The sequence below is a fragment of the Manis javanica genome, chromosome 7, assembly GCF_040802235.1.
Source record: "Manis javanica isolate MJ-LG chromosome 7, MJ_LKY, whole genome shotgun sequence".
Classification (NCBI taxonomy): Eukaryota; Metazoa; Chordata; class Mammalia; order Pholidota; family Manidae; genus Manis; species Manis javanica.
Window position 1 is genome coordinate 33,040,411 of NC_133162.1, and position 20,117 is coordinate 33,060,527.

A 20,117-nucleotide genomic window follows, 5' to 3' on the forward strand; every position below is an offset into this window, starting at 1 on the left:
ATTCAAAAATACATCAAGAGGATCATACACCATGATCAAGGGGGATTCATCTCAGGGATGCAAGGATGGCACAACATTCGAAAGTCCATCAATATCATCCACCACATCAACAAAAGGAAGGAGAGAAACCACATGATCATTTCCATAGACGCTGAAAAAGCATTCGACAAAATTCAACATCCATTCATGATAAAAACTCTCAACAAAACGGGTACAGGGCAAGTACCTCAACATAATAAAGGCCATATACGACAAACCCACAGCCAACATCATACTTAAAAGCGAGAAGCTGAAAGCTTTTCCTCTAACATCAGGAACAAGACAGGGATGCCCACTCTCCCCACTGTTATTCAATATAGTACTGGAGGTCCTAGCCATGGCAATTAGAAAAAACAAAGAAATACAAGGCATCTGGATTGGTATAGAGGAAGTCAAACTGTCATTATTTGCAGATGACATGATATTGTACATAAAAAACCCTAAAGACTCCATTCCAGAACTACTAGAACTAATATCTGAATTCAGCAAAGTTGCAGGATACAAAATTAATACACAGAAATCTGTGGCTTTCCTAGACACTAAAGATGAACTAACAGAAAGAGAAATCAGGAAAACAATTCCATTCACAACCACATAAAAAAAAAAATACCTAGGAATAAACCTAACCAAGGAAGTAAAAGACCTATACCCTGAAAACTACAAGACACTCTTAAGAGAAATTAAAGAGGACACTAACAAATGGAAACTCATTCCATGCTCTTGGCTAGGAAGAATTAATATTGTTAAAATGGCCATCCTGCCTAAAGCAATCTACAGATTCAATACAATGCCTATCAAAATACCAACAACATTCTTCAATGAAATGGAACAAATAGTTTATTCATATGGAACCACAAAAGACCCCAAACAGCCAAAGCAATTCTGAGAAGGAAGAATAAAGCAGAGAGCATCTTGCTTCCCAACTTCAAGCTCTACTACAAAGCCACAATAATCAAGACAATTTGGTACTGGCACAAGAACAGAGCCACAGACCACTGTGAGAGTCCAGATATTAACCCAAACATATAAGGTAATTAATATATTCGATAAAGGAGCCATGGACATACAATGGGGAAATGACAGTCTTTTCAACAGATGGTGCTGGCAAAACTGGACAGCTACATGTAAGAGAATGAAACTGGATCACTGTCTAACCCCATACACAAAAGTAAATTGGAAATGCATCAAAGACCTGAATGTAAGGCATTAAACCATAAAACTCTTAGAAAAAAACATAGGCAAAAATCTCTTGGACATAAACATGAGTGACTTCTTCATGAACATATCTCCCCGGGCAAAGAAAACAAAAGCAAAAATGAGCAAGTGGGACTATATCAAGCTGAAAAGCTTCTGTACAGCAAAGGACATCACCAATAGAACAAAAAGGCATCCTACAGTATGGGAGAATATATTCATAAATGACAGATCTGATAAAGGTTGACATCCAAAATATATATTGCTCACACACCTCAACAAACAAAAAGCAAATAATCCAATTAAAAAATGGTCAGAGGAACTGAACAGACAGTTCTCCAAAAAAGAAATTCAGATGGCCAACAGACACATGAAAAGATGCTCCACATCACTAGTCATCAGAGAAATGCAAATTAAAACCACAATAAGATATCACCTCACACCAGTAAGGATTGCCATCATCCAAAAGACAAACAACAACAAATGTTGGCATGGTTACAGAGAAAGGGGAACCCTCCTACACTGTTGGTGGGAATGTAAAATTAGTTCAACCATTGTGGAAAGCAGTATGGAGGTTCCTCAGAATGCTCAAAATAGAAATACCATTTGACCCAGGAATTCCACTTCCAGGAATTTACCCTAAGAATGCAGCAGCCCAATTTGAAAAAGACAGATGCACCCCTATGTTTATTGCAGCACTATTTATAATAGCCAAGAAATGGAAGCAACCTAAGTGTCCATCAGTAGATGAATGGATAAAGAAGATGTGGTACATATACACAGTGGAATATTACTCAGCCATAAGAAAAAAACAGATCTTACCATTTGCAACAACATGGATGGAGCTAGAGGGTATTATGCTCAGTGAAATAAGCCAGGCGGAGAAAGACAAATACCAAATGATTTCACTCATATGTGGAGTATAAGAACAAAGGAAAACTGAAGGAACAAAACAGCAGCAGAATCACAGAACTCAAGAATGGACTAACAGGTACCAAAGGGAAAGGGACTGGGAGGATGGGAGGGAAGGGAGGGATAAGGGTGGGGAAAAAGAAAGAGGGCATTATGATGAGCATGTATAGTGCGTGGGGGGTACGGGGAGGGCTGTGCAACACAGAGAAGACAAGTAGTGATTTTACAGCATCTTACTATTCAGATGGACAGTGACTGCGAAGGGGTATATGAGGGGGGACTTGGTGAAGGGGGGAGCCTAGTAAACATAATGTTCTCCATGTAATTGTAGATTAATGATACCAAAAGAAAAAATAAATAAATAAATTAATTAATTAATTAATTAAATGAAATAAAAAAAGAAGTCATGGACTCTGAAGGAATAGCCTGAGAGAGTGGAGGTTTCTGGTCTCAGTAAGTGAGTTGCTAAAGGTTCTATTTACTGTGATGGGGAACCCAGGAGAAATAGGTTTAGGGAAACATTGAGTTCAATTAGAGACACAACTTCTGAGCAGATGTCACACAGGCAGCTGGATATACAGGTCTGGAGCTCAGCAGTAAGAAGGCCCACAGAAAGATCTGGAACCATTGAGATAAAGGTGAAACTCAACTTATGGAGGTGGATTTACTCTTAGGAACTCCAACATATGTGTGGGGTGAACAAGGAAAGACAAGGCCTCAAAGGAGACTCTGCTGACCTGGCCAAATGCTCTCCTGTGAACAAACCTTCTAACGATTGCTCTACCTCTTTCCAAGCAGAAACACTTTTCCATGAAGCCACACCCTGCTTCAGTCAATCCCTGCATAAAACTCCATCCTGGACCTCCCGGTCCTGACTCAGCCACTTAACAGCTGGGTAGGGACTCAGACATTTCTTGTAAGAACATTGAAAATTTCATGTATTTGTGCCATCTCCCTAAATTGACTGAAAGATCTTTGATGGCAAATTCTTGGTATAAAATTAGGAATGTAGTCAACATTCTCTTTATAGAACCAACTAGTAGTACTCAATTTCAAAAAGTGTAACAGAGCAATAAATTAAGAGCATAGTGTTTATGTGAACTCATTGCTCCAGATCAACTTGACTGCATTCCTCCATACAATAGCAACCAATGTCCTTGGCATTCTCCCAGGTATTCCCCTGAGTCTCTGCACTGAACAGAGCTGGTCACAAGGTGAGCATGAGCTACCTCTCCTTGTGCATTCTAGTCTATTCCTTGGAATGTGCTGCCTTCTGCAGACCCATTGGTGCTTGCTTCCAGAATTCTTCAAATTGAAAAGAAATTTCTTCCGGAAGGAAGGAACAAGGATGAAAATGTTTTATCTGAGAAAATACCAAGTAGCAGCAGTAGAAGCCTCTTTCTTACAAGTATCACAGAGTTTTAATCTTTTAACAAAACACTGTCAAATTTTATAACTTATAAAAGAGTCCTCATACATGATGTCTTATACTACCCTTCCATAAGTAAATATAAGTCTGAAATATTGAGAAAGGAAGAGAACATCTTACTTCACAAACTACAGCTGACCCTTGAACCAAGTAGGAATCAGGAGTACTGCCTCTTACCCCCAGACCCCATGGAGATGAAAATTCATGTATAACTTTTGACTCCCCCAAAATTTAACAACTAATAGGCTACTGCTGACCAGAAGCCTTACCAATAACATAAGCAGTTGATTAAAATATATTTTGTACATTACATGTATTACATACTATATTCTTACAATAAAGCTAAAGAAATGTTTATTCAAATTGTTGCAAATCTCCAAAAATCTTCCCAATATATTTGTTGGAAAATAACTCATGTTTAAGTGGACCTATGTAGTTCCAACCTGTATTGTTCAAGGTCAGCTGTACAGACATTGTCAGTTTCTTACTTGCACATTATCATCTGGTTCAGGTAAGATCAGGTGGGCAGTAGCCGTGGGGATCTTGCTCACCAGCATCCTCCATCAGCCAGCACAGTGCCTGACTCAAATGACTCAAATGCGAGTAACTCAAAATGACTGATGAGTATATGAGTATTGGATGGATGAGAAAAGAAAGTTGTGAAAAAACAAAAAAGTAGGAAATAACAAGGACATAGAATGAGGGCAACATGAAGAAGCCTAAGGTAAAGAGACAACCAACTAACTACCTCCTTTCAGCTTAGGCTACGATTCTCAACTTCACAGACATCCACACAGTAGCTAAAGGTTGGGGTCAGTTCCTCAGTCTTGGAGCTGTCAAATACATACACACATCATTTGCCATTTAGTATTTCTAAGTTTTGAAACTGCTTTCTCTTCTTTTCTATATGCCTCAAGAACACTTTCTTTTTACCTTTCACCTAAACCACACTTGACACTGAATTTGACCACTACTAGGTTCTGAGGCAATTATGCGGCCCAAGCCTGTCTTTTAGGTTTGCTCCTCCATCACTCAACATCCCATCAGTCCAGAAAAGGAGGTTGGCATTTGGTGTTTGGAATCCTCAAGGAGGGTGCCTAACCTTCTAATAAAAGAATTCCAATTCTACTTATTATGAGAAGGAGCACAAAGAAATGAGAGCATCCCAATTTAAAAAACAAAACAAAACACAATGCATTTTCATCTCATAGAAAGAGCCCCCATTGATCAACAGAGGTGAGGCTTAGAACCTCACTGCCCCTGTTTTGAGAGAAATCTTCTGCATCCGTGGATGTTTTATTGCCCCTGTCTAGCTTGTATTAACACATAGTCTACAGGCACACACCTGATCATCCACATTTGCTCTCTTACAACACTAAACTATGTTTTCTACCTTTATCTTGCATCTACCTACCACTTCAGCATTTTATTAAAAATAATAATAATAAAGAGAGAAATGTGGTATCCACATATAAACCAAGTATAAAAATCAAACGAATATTCATATTTGAACTGACTGTTTATAGTTCATAATGCATGATCAAAACCAAAAGTTTCTGTGATGACTGCCCTTGTACTGTTCACCATGTAACTTATTCACTATGTAAGAATTTGTTCTCCATGTAAGAACTTGTTCGTTATGCTTCAGAAGATTGGAGACTGACGAAAATGAGGCTTGGGGTGGATTAATGATTGTGCATTGAACATTGACTCCCCTATACAGAATTTTATTGTTGTTAACAACCATTTGATCAATAAATATGAGAGATTCCCCCTCAAAAAACAAACAAAAAGAAAAAAAAAGTACAGACTTCCAATTGTAAAATAAATAAGTAACCGGGATGAAATGTATAGCATAAGGAATATAGTCAAAATATTGTAACAACTTTGTATGGTGATAGCTGGTAGCTAGAATTATCATGTATATAAATGTTGAATCACTGTGTTGTACACCTGAAACTAATGTAACACTGTGTGTCAACTACCCTTCAATAAAAAAATTAAAAAAAAAAAAAAGAAAGAGCCCCCATTAACCAATCTCTGGTGTACGTACACTTTATTCCTCTTATTCTCTCTCACACAGTGTCTCCAGCTCCTCACATCTGAGGCTGCCCCTGTCACTCTCAGGAAAGTGCAGAGTCTCCTGGAATTCAATCTATGCATAGTCAGGAGCAGCTAGCTAATTTTAATGCCAGTCTTTGATGACCATGGCTTAAATAAAGTTGATTTTTTAAATTCCAAAGTAAAATATAAATGGGTTCTTGGTTATTCTCTATTTTAGAGATATAATTTGTTAATACAATATTAATAAACTGCCACAAGGTTGCAAACATGGTTTAATAATAAGAAATGTGTTAACATAATTAACACATCGGAAGGCCAAATGTGAAAAAAGCATATAATCGTATCGAAGATTACCTTCTAGGCAGTTGATAAAATTCAACTCCCTTTCATTAAAAAGAAGTCTACAAATATGAAACTACTTCCTCAAAGTGATTTAAACTTTTTAAAACTAAAAGCCAGCATCATACTTACCAGAGAATATGAAAAGCATTTCTTTTAAAATGAGGGATAAAATTAAAAGACCTATTATTCTTACTCTTAATTATTAATGTTTTAGAATTCCTAATTTAAAAGAGAGATAATCATTATCTGCAGGTAATACAATTCTCTACCTGGCAAGTCAGGATTATCAGTTAAAAAGTGAAGTTAATTAAATAAACAAAACTTTTTTTAATAAAAAATATATGATTAATATGAAGAATACGACAACATTTAACTGAAAGATATAAAAAACATTTGAGTAAATTAAGAAATGTACCAGAATAGAAAGACTAAATACTGTAAGTACATTAATTCTTCCTGAAGCAATATGTTTGTTATAATTCCGATCAGAATTTTAATAGATTTTTGAGATTTTTGACAAAATGTCTCAAAATTTAATTTGCAAGAATAATCAAAGAAAAATAAGGAAAATCTGAATAATTATGAGAAAGAACTGGCTCTGTGTGATATTAACATACTAAGCAAATATAACTAAAACTGTGGTATTCATTCAAAAATTTACAGATAGATATCTTAGGCCTACAACTGACTTAGGAATATACAAAATGTGATTAGGAATCATCTATGATTGTCCAATAAGTAGAGTATTTAAGGAAATTATGTATCTACCACATCAGTAGAAGAGCTACAAATTAGTACATCCTTTTTGGAGAGCATTTTGGCAGTATGCATCAAGAACCTTTAAAAAAGTTGTACATTGTTACCTAGTAATTCCACTTCTAACACTGTGCTAGAGAAAGAATTAGAGATGTGGGCAATGGAGAGTTATTTTAATAGAAAAAAGTAGGGATCAACAATTAAATGTCCAACAGTAGGGGAATAGGTAACTCCTCCATGGGACCACATGTGTGTACAGCCATTGAAATCAAGGTTTGGAGATGTTTAATGATGTGGGAACATCTTAATAATGGAATGTTAGGCAAAAAATCCAGGATCCAAAACTGCATATTATATATATCTACAGTATGGTCTTAATTTTGTTTGAAACAAACAAAAGTCCCAGTTCTGCCACATCTTTGAGTCTCTCAGGAGACTAGTTCCTTCAATTCTAAAAACAATAGGGGGACACTTGGACCCCCTCCTTTCTACTCCTCAATTTTCATTGTTGGATGACATAGCATATAATAAACAAGTAATAAATGAATCATACACAGATGTATAATGTCTGTATTAATAATTAAGACAGAATTTTAATTGTCAAAGTATAGTTGTTTTGGATTAAAGATTTTTTTTAAACTAATATATCTTAAATAGGTGACACATTTTATTTTATTTTTTTAGGTGACACATTTTAGACCTGACTACTTAGATAGTGATAATTCATTAGAAATACACAACATGACTAGAAATAAGAACACTCTCCTATTTCTGGAGCTAATTTGATCCGGGCTTGCCTGCCTAAGTTAGGAACCTACTTCACCTGTTGTCAGCCATCCTATGACTTGGCACATTGGTGAGGCCCATTCCCAGTCAACAAAGTGTAGTCAAAATCCTAGATCTCAAAGATGTCACGGGAGAACCCAAAAGGCTGTCTGACTGCTCTGTTGCCCAGACATTGCAGGCAAGTCACTTTTGGAGTTCTTTATGCAAATTTGTATAGCTTCCGTGCATAGCTCAAGAATTTCTTGCCTTCCTCTCTTAGTTCAAATAACTGAGCATATTTCTTTCACAACTGCCTGGAGCCTTTCCAACCTCTCCCACTGTGAATTTTAAAACCACAGCCTGCTGGAGGCACAATAAAAGCAAAACCTCAAGTACAGTAAACCAAGCTGAGTTAGAGACTAATTAGCCTGCTCAGTAGTAGAGAAGTGAACCTGAATCTGCTCAGACCCTGGCAGTTAACAAAACTGCAGACCAAGTGAGGCATATGCTCTACCCTGTCATCCAAATTCATTCTGCCTTTGGGGGAAAAAGGAATACAATTTCATGCCAAAAGTATTTAACTTCTTTTAATCTTATCCACCTCTGTGAGATTCACATACCAGACTACAAGAGAAAGAGTGCTTTAATTCTTCCGGGCAAACATACCATAGGTGAAAGAAAATATGTTCATCAATGAAATCTGATTTTGTGTTATTAATTACAAATGAATTGAAACTTTCTTTCAAAATGACAGTAACTTGAGCCAATTCCAGTGATATCCAAATTAAACTGTTATATGATATTTTAATCCCAGATGTGTAGACTACACTTAGTCACATGTGTTTTTCCCAATGATTTTTTTCCATTCTCTGAATTTTCCATAGTCAGTGATATTATATAGTGTAACCTAAAATGAAGTAATCAAAACAGTCTCTCCTTGCTTCTGCCTCTTCCTTAATTCTGAATATAAAAGCCGTACTGTTCTATTATTACAATATAAGTTGTTCCTACAAAGCAGTAAAAAATATATAAATGCTCACTATGTTTTGTTATAGCTCTGGACTTGTGTGCACAAATAATCAGCCCCCCTGAATTAGACCTACTGTTTTTATAAATGGAGCACCTTTCATAGGGCCACCATATAGCAGATCACTCTAAGAGCCAGGAACAATGCCACAAAGACATAAATAATGGCACTGGTTAACACTGTTTGATCAATAACCCTGCTGTTTATATTTGGTTTTGTTTTCTTAAGCCCTAAGGGTAAAGGGAAAAGGACTCAAGAGTATTAAGTCTGTATTGTAGACCAAATATCTCAGAGAAAAAGCAGAGAAGAGAGTGGAGTTTCACTCTGCTCCTATCATCCCAGCCTCTACAGTTGGCAGACACGGGAGTACAGAAGAAAAGTTTTTGCAGATCCTGAAAGAAGAAGGGACCCTGCTTCTTGGCAGAAGGCAGTGAGACCTCTGAGACCCCAGGAAGGTGCAGCTGCTGCACCCATGAGAAGCAGTCTCATGTCATTGCATCTGAAATCACCTGTGGTCAAGGGACTGTGGGCATTTCAGTGGCGAGACAGAGAGAGGAGTAATGGGAGTAAGATCCCAGCTGCAGCACCATAGGAGAGCAGAACCAAGAGAAAAAATGAGGCTAGATTCTTATTCTGTATTTTACTGGGAGTTTCAGCAATAATAAAAGCAATTCTAAGAATTAGTACTGTATTCTTACTTAACATCAGACATTGTTCTAAGCTCCCTTTACATGTTTACATGTAATGGAATCATGTTGTTTATTAGGTAGGTACTAGTGTTACCCCTCCCATTGTTTATTAGGTAGGTACTAGTGTTACCCCTCCCATTATATAGATGAGCAAGTATAGGTGCCAATAAGCCATTTTGCACAAGGTCAAACAGAGTGTATATAAGTAGTGAAGCCAGGGTGGAGACAAATCTGAGCAAGTCACAAACTTATAAAATGCAATTAGAGAAAATATGGAGGTTATATTTCTTGTACATCCAAGTTTTTGGCCTAAAATTCATATAGAGTACCTTAACTTGTGGTTTAATTCTTCTCAAACTTCTCTGTCTCTTTAGCAATAGAACTGCCCTTTCACTGCCAAATTTAAGGCAGAACTTCAGTATATAAACAAAATGAGTAAGAGCAGGGCTGCACAGCAGAACGGTGAAGGGCTGAGATTTTCTTCTCCTGCCATCTCCGTCACCTGATAGAGGTCCTAAACACTCCTGGAACACAGTTTGAAAACTACTGGTCCAAACCAATATCACTCTGAATTAGGTGCTTGAGAGACAAAGGAAGCACAGCTAGAAAACCAACAAGAGCCAGTTAAACCAAAGTAAAAAAGGCAAAAATTCCCCCCACCCTATCCCTACCAGCTACACAGGTACCTCACAATCCTGGCCCTGACACTAACCATCTCAAGCTGGAGCATTTGAGAGGCCACAAGGAGGTGGAATTCAGAGTTGCAGCAGAAAGTCAGGAATGAGGCAAATCCAATAAACAGGCTGAGGTGGGAAGCAGAGCCAACAGGGCACCAGGGCCAACAGTCTGTGGTAAGTGAGCGAGGCTGCTGTAGGGACAGAGATGGGAGCACAAGGGAAGGCCGGCACAGGAACTGCTCCCTGGGCCAGCTCCTCCAGCTTCAAGCTGTCCACGCATATTATATGAGACAGCAATGGCAAAAATTTACCAAGTACTTCAATACCAGTTGTTTTGGGGGTGGGGTGGAGAGCTTCATCACCTTACTCCTCGCTGATTCAAATATTGCCTTTTCCTTCCATATAATAACACACCATTCAGTGGCTGATATGGTCAGATTTAGACAGAAATGCCAGCTTTGGGAAGTAGCGTGGGTAACAGTTAAGAGGTCAGACTGCTTGGATTCACATGCCAGCTCTATCCCACACTAGCTGTGTAACTTGGGCAAGTTACTTAAGCTCTCAATGCCTCCGTTTCCTCTTCTGTGCAATGCAGACAATAACAGTACCTACCTCAGAAGGTTGTTGTGAGGATGACAGGCTAAAACTTATTAAATACTTAGAACAGTACCTAGTAAAGTTCACACCAATTGACAGCTATTACTGCTCTTATTTTGATAGCTTTCATTTCACTTCTGACTGCTTTTTTTTCTCTTCTACAGCATATTAGTTTTTTATTACTGCTGTGAGAAATTGCCACAAACATAGTAGCTTTCACAATACAAATTTGCTTATCTTATGGTTCTGGGGGTCAGAAGCCTAAAATAGGTTGACAGGGCTGCATTCCTTCTGGAGGCTCTAGGGAAGAATCCATTTTTCTTGCCTTTTCCAGCTTTGAGAGGTGGTCTGCATTCCTCAGCTCATGACCTGTTGCTCACAATGCCCCAACCTCTTCCTAGGAACTCTGATCCTCTTGCCCCCCTCTTCTAAGTACCCTCTTGTTTAGATCAGGAACACCCAAATCACCCCTATCTCAAAATCTTTAATTTAACCACATCTGCAAAGTCCCTTTTCTCATGCAAAGTTACAGATTACAGAGATTAAGATTTGGACACCTTTGGGAGCCCACTGGGGTAAATCAGCCTATCATACATGTCTCTTCAAAGCCAAAAATTGCAGACTAGGAAGACTTAGGTAGACCCAGAGGGAAATATACAGTATTAGTACCTAGCTTTTGGAGCACTGTCTAGGTGCCTTGCCCTATGCAAAGTGCTTTAGGTGAATTATCTTACTTAGGTCTCATAGCAACCCTGTAAAATTACTGTCTTACAGGAAGGCCAATTGCTTGTCTAAAACTGTACTGTTATAGATGTAAAGCCTACATATACCCAGGTAACTTTGATTCTAGAGCACTTGTATTTGACCAATAGAATGCCTTGTCCCTACACCTTAATCCATAATAACTGGGAGGACCATGACCATTAGGGGGCCTTGGAGGCTAACAATAGATATTCATGGACTGGAGAACTGAGATGGTGGTGTGAGTAGAGCAGTGGAAATCTCCTCCCAAAACCAAATATATTTTTGAAAATACAACAAATACAACTAATCCTAAAAGAGAGACCAGAAGACACAGGACAACATCCAGACCACATTCACACCTATGAGAACCCAGCACCTCACGAAGGGGGTAAGATACAAGCCCCGGCCTGGTGGGACCCAAGCGCCCTTCACCCCAGCTCCCAGCAGGAGGAGAGGAATCAGAGTGGGGAGGGAGAGTGAGCCCAGGACTGCTAATCACCCAGCCCTAGCCATCCGCACCAGAGCGCAGACACAGTACATGTGTGGGGTGCTGGATACTAGGGAAACAGGACAGTAAGACCTGTGAGTGGGTCCCCACAGCTGGCGCACCCGGAACACAGAAAAGCGAGTGCTTTTTGAAAGTCTTAAAGGGACAGGGACCTCACAGCTGGATGGAAGCGCCCTGGGACACTTAGCCAGGCAGCTGCGAACCTCAGGGAGCTCTGGGTGCCCGAACCTCTGTAGCACAGCTTGGAGGCCCCTCACTGTGATAAACAGCCTCCCGCCTGTTCCCCCTCTGACGCAGCTCCTCCATATTGGAGCAGCAGCCTGAGGCCAGCCATGCCCACAGCAACTGCAGAGCTAAATAAACTCCATAGCGGCCTGGCAAGATCAGAAGCCCCATCTGCATGCAGCTGCCCAGCACAAGCCGCTAGAGGCCGCTGTTCTCCCAGGAGAGGAAGGCCATAAACTGGCAAGAAGGGACTTTCTCTTACTCAACACATGCGCCAGCTCCCCACAAATATATCTATCACCATGAAAAGGCAGAAGAAATTGATACAGACCAAGATCATGGAGGCAAACCCTGAGAAGGAGATAGACCTAACCAGTCTTCCTGAAAAAGAATTAAAAATAAAGCTCATAGCCACGCTGATGGAGATGCAGAGAAATATGCAAGAGCTAAGGGATGAAGTCTGGAGAGAGATTACAGACGTCCGGAGGGAGATTACAGAAATAAAACAATCTCTGGAAGGATTTATAAACAGAATAGATAAAATTCAAGAGGCCATTGATGGAATAGAAACTAGAGAACAGGAACGCATAGAAGCTGACGCAGAGAGAGATAAAAGGATCTTCAGGAATGAAACAATATTAAGAGAACTGTGTGAACAATCCAAAAGGAACAATATCCGCATTATAGGGGTACCAGAAGAAGAAGAGAGAGAAAAAGGAATAGAAAGAGTATTTGAAGAAATAATTGCTGAAAACTTCCCCAAACTGGGGGAGGAAATAATCTATCAGACCATGAAAGTGGACAGAACTCCCTAAAGAAAGGATCCAAGGAGAACAACACCAAGACACATAATAATTAAAATGGCAAAGATCAAGAACAAGGACAGAATTTTAAAGGCAGCTAGAGAGAGGGAAAAGGTCACCTACAAAGGGAAACCCATCAGGCTATCATCAGACTTCTCAACAGAAACCTTACAGGCCAGAAGAGAACAGCATGATATATTTAATGCAATGAAAGAGAAGGGCCTTGAACCAAGGATACTGTATCCAGCACGATTATCATTTAAATATGAAGGAGGGATTAAACAATTTCCAGACATGCAAAAGTTGAGGGAATTTGCCTCCCACAAACCACCTCTACAGGGTATTTTAGAGGGACTGCTCTAGATGGAAACACTTCTAAAACTAAATAGATGTCACCAGAGAAAATAAAATCACAACAAAGAAAGCAGACCAACCAAATACTAACTAAAGGCAAAAAATAAAATCAACTACCCACAAAAGCAGTTAAAGGAAGCACAAAAGAGCACAGAACAAAACACCCAACATATGAAGAATGGAGGAGGAGGAGTAAGAAGGGAGAGAAATAATCATCAGACTGTGTTTATAATAGCTCAATAAGCGAGTTAAGTTAGGCAGTGAGGTAGTAAACAAGCTAACCTTGAACCTTTGGTAACCACGAATCTAAAGCCTGCAATGGCAATAAGTACATATTTTTCAATAATCACCCTAAATGTAAATGGACTGAATGCACCAATCAAAAGACACAGAATAATAGAATGGATAAAAAAGCAAGACCCATCTCTATGCTGCTTACAAAAGACTCACCTCAAACCCAAAGACTATAGGAACAAAGAAAGACTGAAGGAACAAAACAGCAGCAGAATCATAGAACCTAAGAATGGACTAACAGTTACCAAAGGGAAAGGGACTGGGGAGAAAGGGAGGGAAGGGAGGGATAAGGGTGGGGAAAAAGAAAGGGGACATTACGATTAGCATGTATAATGTGGGGGGAGGCACGGGGAGGGCTGTGCAACACAGAGAAGACAAGTATTGATTCTACAGCATCTTACTATGCTGATGGACAGTACCGTAATGGGGTTTGTGGGGGGGATTTGGTGAAGGGGGGAGCCTAGTAAACATAATATTCTTCTTGTAATTGAAGATTAATGACAACAAAATAAATACATTAATTAATTAATTAAAAAAAGAGATGTTCATGCTCCCTGGATACAGAGAGACAGGGGTCCTACAGAGCCCATCCTAAAAGGTCTGCACGGACGGCCGAGCATTCACAACATTTTTTTATATTCAAAAGAGAAACTCAGGTTTATTCAAGAATTTCTTCAAACACAAGAAGGAACCACACTCAGACCTGCTATTGCTTGGGGGTGGGAAAGTAAAAAGTGCATTCATGACTCCAGACCAGCCCTGCAGTTACAGTCGACCTCCCAAAGGAAGAGAGGAACTCAGTCTTCCCTAGAGAGACTTCCAACTCAGTCAGATCTTCTAAAACCTTACCAGGAAGCCTGAGAACCCTGGGGAGCCACCAGAATGGCCCCACCATAGCTCAAAAGTCAGTATACACCAGGACCAAACCATCCCCATCCTTCCACCCCACAATAGTTAAGAGTATACAAGCCCCCATATGCCAAGGGTTTCAACAAGGGCCAGTGGCTTTATCAACGCCCACAATGAAGGGCCTCTTTTCCTACCTTACAGGAATGAATGGCTCCAAACCAACCATGATTAACACAAAGGGTCAAGCTAAACAATTGCTAAACAGGCCTATTATGGTGGTTTAACTGTCCATAGCATTTCAAAACCTCAACTGCTTTTAAACAATTTAGCCATGGCCCTATTTAAAACTTTCTAGTGAACTAAGTTAAAGCTATCTGGTTTCACCCAGCCAAAAAAGAGTCCGTCATTTGTTTTGGGTGATAATCCCAGAGGCCAATGCTGGATAGCACAGTAGTCAAGGGAATGGATTCTGGAGCCACCCTGCTCCAAATGAATCCTGGCTCTGGCACTCTCTTGCTGTGACTTCACGCAAGTCACTTAAACTTTCAGATCCTGTTTTCCCATTTTCAAAATGGGCATAATAATGGAAGTCTACATTCCCTTATACAAAATCAAAAGTGTTTTGGTTTTTATAATGGTAAGACAGTATACATACCATATATTAATAACAAACACCTATAGGTGGGATCCACAGCAAACATGTCCATTATTTTTGAAATAAAACTTTATGAATATTTCACATCAGGTGAGAAAAATAAAGATTACAACAACCTTATGTCAGCTCACACCAGATTTTATAGCCAAACTTATGAAAACCACAGTTTTTAGAGCTTTTTGGATTTTGGAATTGCAGGTAAGGAATAATAGATCTCTGGCACTTACTACCTATGTTATCAGGATTAAATGAGTTAATAGATGTTAAGTGCTTAGAACACTGCCTGGCAGGTAGTAAGCACTATGTAGGTGTTACCAACGACTACTACTATATTTTCATCTAATAGACTTGCCAGAGTACTATAAATAGGAAAATTTTAATTTATAACTAAATTTGCTTTGGAAATCAGTGCCTTAGAGATTAGCAGGTGTAAGTCTGGGAAGAGGAAATCCTGGGGCAAAATACCTCTAAAAACCAAAATCAGTCAAAGGGAGAAATAAAGTTTAAAACCTGTTTATTGCTTGCAAACTGCAGTCCGGGCCCTTCTCTCTTTCCTGCTCTGGCAGAAGCAAAACTGGCACCACCCCTCACCTCTCAGGTACAGATAAGCCCTCCGGAGCCCAGGTAATTACCCACTGATATGGAGTTGAACTTCTCTCCACTCCTGAGGATATGCAATGCACTAAAGCCACACTTCTTTCTACCTCTGAATACCTGTTGATATGCAGATGTACTAAAGGCAGGTGAGATATTCTGGAAATATTACAATTTTACCCACAGTAGGCATTAACCCTTTAGAAACAATACTCTAAAGCAGGATTACTGAGATAATTGAAATGGTCTATATCTTCACTGTCCAGTACGATCTTCACTGGCTATGGTAGTCACAGCCACATGTAACTATCAAGCACTGAAATATGGCTAGTTAATTTCATTCAATTCTAATTTAAACCTAAATGTAAATAGCCATTATGTGGCTTGTGGCTACCACACTGGATAGCACAGCGGCAGAGGTCTGGGCTCCAGTCTGGCCGAAAACCTATTAAACCCATAACACAGATAATTACAGCATTAAAACAAGTCTGAGTTCTGCACCTTGGGAACAGATAGGATCATATGATAATGAAGAGTTGTCTCTTCCTTTCTAGGTCCCATGGTTGGCCCAAGGCAAAGTACATCTTTGAAATCTTCTTTTGCTACTCCCTACTTCCCCATCTCCAGCTCTCCTCTTAGGGATCCCACATAACTGGGCCACATGCTTCCCTAAGCCTCCATCAATACCTTCCAGCCCTTCTACAGGAGCACCATGCTCCCCACCACCACCCCACCCACCCCCCATCACCTGCCTTCGTTCTCCCCAACCAGATTCCCACTTGCTCAATGCCAAGATCTCAACCAAATGTCAGGAAGAAGGCAAGTTGATCAAATTTACACTCTGAACTGTTGCATTTTCTGGCTTCTTCCCTGTTTCTCCTTCTGAACTAAGTGCTCTAAACTGTTGTGCTCCCCTGAAACACCCCACCCACCTCCAGAAGAAGTAGCCCAAGCAGAGAAGTCATCTGAAATAGTTGTCCTATATAAGCTGCTTCCCAGCCAGGTGTGTGAAAGGTAGAGACTGCCAACACATACACACATATGCATGGCAGCCTGGCTCTGCAAATATCTCCTCTTGCCCAGGTATTGGAAACATTCCCTGCTCTCTGCTTTAGAAAGCATCATGCACAATTCTTTTCCTTTATTCATTTAGAAATTTGTAGGTAACAAATTGCATATCACATGAATTTTTAAAGTTTACAACAAAAAAGCCCAGAGAAGACTATGACTAAGAACAGTTGCAAACAGAAAAAGAAAACCAACCATCTTCATTGGAATCTAGATTCACCACAACCCACTTGAGCATGGAATTTTAATGACACAGGTCAACCTTGGAGCACCTCCAAGGAGCTTATATTACTAGAAGGACTGGAAGAATGTCCCTCTAGCACAATCTCACCTCTTACTTGGTCCCCAGGCAAGGACCAAAGATGATTATTATGCATGGCTCCTAGGTACAAGGGAAATTTCCCCCGTGGGCTAAAAGTGGAGGACAGTTGAGTAGTATATATTATGCTTTTCTCTAAATCCTTTCAATTGTATTATCTCCTCTAAGGTAGAGATTTGTGTTGAGGAACCAGTCTTAACATTTAATACTAACCCACAATTATTTCTAGAGGGTCTTCTAGGTGCAAGCAATGTGCCCAAGAAAGCCACAGTTAATGCCTTCAGTAGGTAAAATAATGAGACAGGGACCATGGATGTAGTCAGAGTAGGGTGAGGGCCTCTGGAGGGGGCAGGGCGGGATATTTGCAGTCAGAGCAATGCAACTACATGCAAGGAACCCCCCCCTGCTAAAACTCTATGTTTAACATTGAGCTCTAGAATCATTCTTCAGTGAAATCAGTTAATGTTCCCCAGATAAAGAAGAGTAGCACGTTTTATTATGCTAACCATTTATAATCATGTGTAAGGTTCTCTTTAGCATACTAAAAGGCCCAGGCCTATGTGCTGTCTTTCCTCCTTCAGATCTGATGAAGTGATTTTGCAAACTGGGCAACTAATTTAGCAAGTAAGCCCAGGCATAAACAACACAGTAAAAGGCAGGAAGGATTCCACCTTATTAAAGATAAGATTGCATTTTAATACCCAGGAAGTTAAGACGTTAGAAATTCTTAACTTACTCTTTAGCAAATACCTCGGCCCACCTTGGGGACTGAGCAGGTGGCCTTGTTTCATATGCTCCCAGACCAAGATGCTGGTATCTCAGGGAGAAATCATCAGAGGAAGTTACTTGTGGTAAGTTAATTCTAAATATTCAGGGACCACTTAAGACCACAACCCTGTTTTTTCATGTTCTCGAAGAATCCTCAGCTGCCTATAAAAGCCCCTAGACAACCCACCACTATGGACTCTCTTGTCCCCTCCTGGCATGAGCCGGGAGCTCTGTCCTTTCACTGTATCTCTAAATAAAAGCCTGTACCTTGCTCTCCTACCTTGACTGTTTGTGAAGCTCATTCTTCGGCTCCGCAAACAAGAACCCCGGCATCAATAAGACACCCACATAAATAACTCTCAAAGAAGGCAGACAGGAGAAAGACTGGGAAGGTAAAATGCTGCAGGAATCAGCTGGGGAAGGTTGACTATTTGGGGCTAGGGTATCAGGGAAGGCCTCACAGCAGCAACAAAACTCAGTCTGAAGGATAGTTAGGATTAAAAGTGATGAAATGGGGCAGGAAGGGCATTCAAGAAGAGGAAAGGATGTTTAGAGGACAGCATTGCTAGGCATTCTTCAGAAAGCATTGTGAAGACATGACTGCACACAGCTTCCGGGGATAGTCCACTTCCCCTTCTCCCCTCAAAACAACTGAGCCCCTGTATGGGTATGTATGGGGTCCCCTACATCCACCTCCCAAGACAGGCTCTCAAAAATTCTCCCTGGTGGCATTCTTGGCCTCTGCTGTGCCTATTCTGTGGCAGTGGCCCCACCCTATCCCAGCAGGGGTTCCTGCAAGAAACACATGGAAACACACTAATCTTGCAGGGATCTAAATTACCTACCAGCAAATTTTGCATGATGCAACTAAAATTATGAATCATGTACAAATAAAACTTTTCTTCGATGAAGTGAATCCTCCGTAACATCTTATTCAGGGAGCTCATTATTTAAAACGCAGCTGATAAATCTTTAAATGACGAATTTTCCCTGCACTAAATAATTGGTTGAGTCACTTGAACCATGCGCCTTAAATACTTAAATGGCTCAAATACCGGGCAAGAGGGTAAAAACCCCGTGAACTTAAACTGTGCATTTAGATTAGTCACCGCGAGGGCTTCTAATCACAGTACTAGAGAATTTAAAGAAAGAAGATGTAGCCATTCTTCCTGCTACCAGCTAAAGTGAGACCAGGTCCAACATTTTATTTTCTGGGACTTGAGTAGATAAATCTCTCCAGGAACAGTCTCTTGAGTACCTTCCTTGAATTAACTGTTGCTAGGTACCGCCTCGAAGAGAGCTTCAATGTTTCGGCTTTACACTGGCCACTTCCACACCGTACACACAAAATCAGGCGGAGACCTGAGACAAGCCGAAGAAAAGGCAGGAGTGAATGAAGCACTTACACTCTGCAGCCCGGGTGACGGCTGGCCTGCACTCCCTCGGGAGTCGCCTGCCTCAGTTTCCCCTCGGGAGTCGCCTGCCTCAGTTCTCCCCTGAGGTGGGGGTGCGGGGCGCTCTTCCGTCAGGTACGCGGAGTTCGGCTGCTCCCTTAGAGGATCTGTGGGATTCAGGGACACAAAGCCGTCCTCTGCCCTTCTCCAAGCCTCAGAAACCAAGTCACAAGGTCGTTTCCTCACCTTTCTTTTTCTGGTCAGCAGCGCCGGAGTCCCCGAGTGCGGCTTCCCGCTGGGACGCGCCTGTCCCTGGCGGCGTCGGGTGTCCCCGCTACTGTGTCAGCGGCGGCGCGACTGCCAGGAGCGTGCGAGACCCAGGCGAGTGCCCGGGAGGCAGAGCCCGGGGCGCGCCGCCCGCCGCCGCTCGCGCCCGCAAGCCCGGGGCGGTCCGCCACCCCCGCCCGGCGTTCCCGAGGGTGCCCTCGTCGGCGTGGTTCCTCGCTCCGCGCCCGCCGAGCTCTGTACGCTGCCCGGACAGCGGCGCGGGCGGCAGGGGCCCCCACCCTGGGCCGGCCTTTCCCAGAACTCGCCCGCCCCGGGTGAGAGGCCGCGAGCGCCGCCGCGGGCCACCGGGCGGCGGGGGAGCGGCCTGAACCGGGCCCGCCCCCCGCCTGAGGCCGCGCGGGGAAAGCGGGTGCGAGGGGCGGACCCGCGCCACCCACGCCCTGGCCGCCGGCTGCGCGACCCCGGCTCGGTCCGGCCCCCCGGGAGCCCTCCGGAGCCCCGGCCCAGCGCCGCTTAGTCGGCCGGCTCCAGGAGGGCGGGAGCTCTGTCCACCTCAGCCGCGGGTATTTAATCGCATAGCTTCCTGCAGACCATTCCTGGTCTGCACATGTGGACACTGAGACTCGCGGAGGACAGATGACTTGACCAAGGTTACTCTAGTAAATGCAGCACCAAGTCTCAAATCCATTCCGTCATTCATTCATTTAACACATATTTACTGAGCACCATAATTTGCTCAGCCCCGTGCCTTACTCCTTTTTGC

General features: G+C 41.6%; 1 protein-coding gene across 6 annotated transcripts in view; it reads right to left on the minus strand.

The window, feature by feature from the left end:
- The window catches only part of PLCE1 (phospholipase C epsilon 1), a 330,740-nt gene extending 310,961 nt beyond the window's left edge, over window positions 1–19,779 (minus strand). For 3 of the 6 annotated variants that reach the window (XM_073240662.1, XM_073240661.1, XM_073240659.1), the window contains exon 1: window positions 19,313–19,778. The gene's annotated coding sequence lies outside the window, so the exon portion shown is untranslated. Of the gene's footprint in view, window positions 1–19,078; window positions 19,292–19,312 lie in introns of those variants that run through there. The other 3 variants (XM_073240663.1, XM_037015657.2, XM_073240660.1) reach the window with 3 other exon arrangements.
- Window positions 19,780–20,117: the final 338 nt, after the last annotated feature.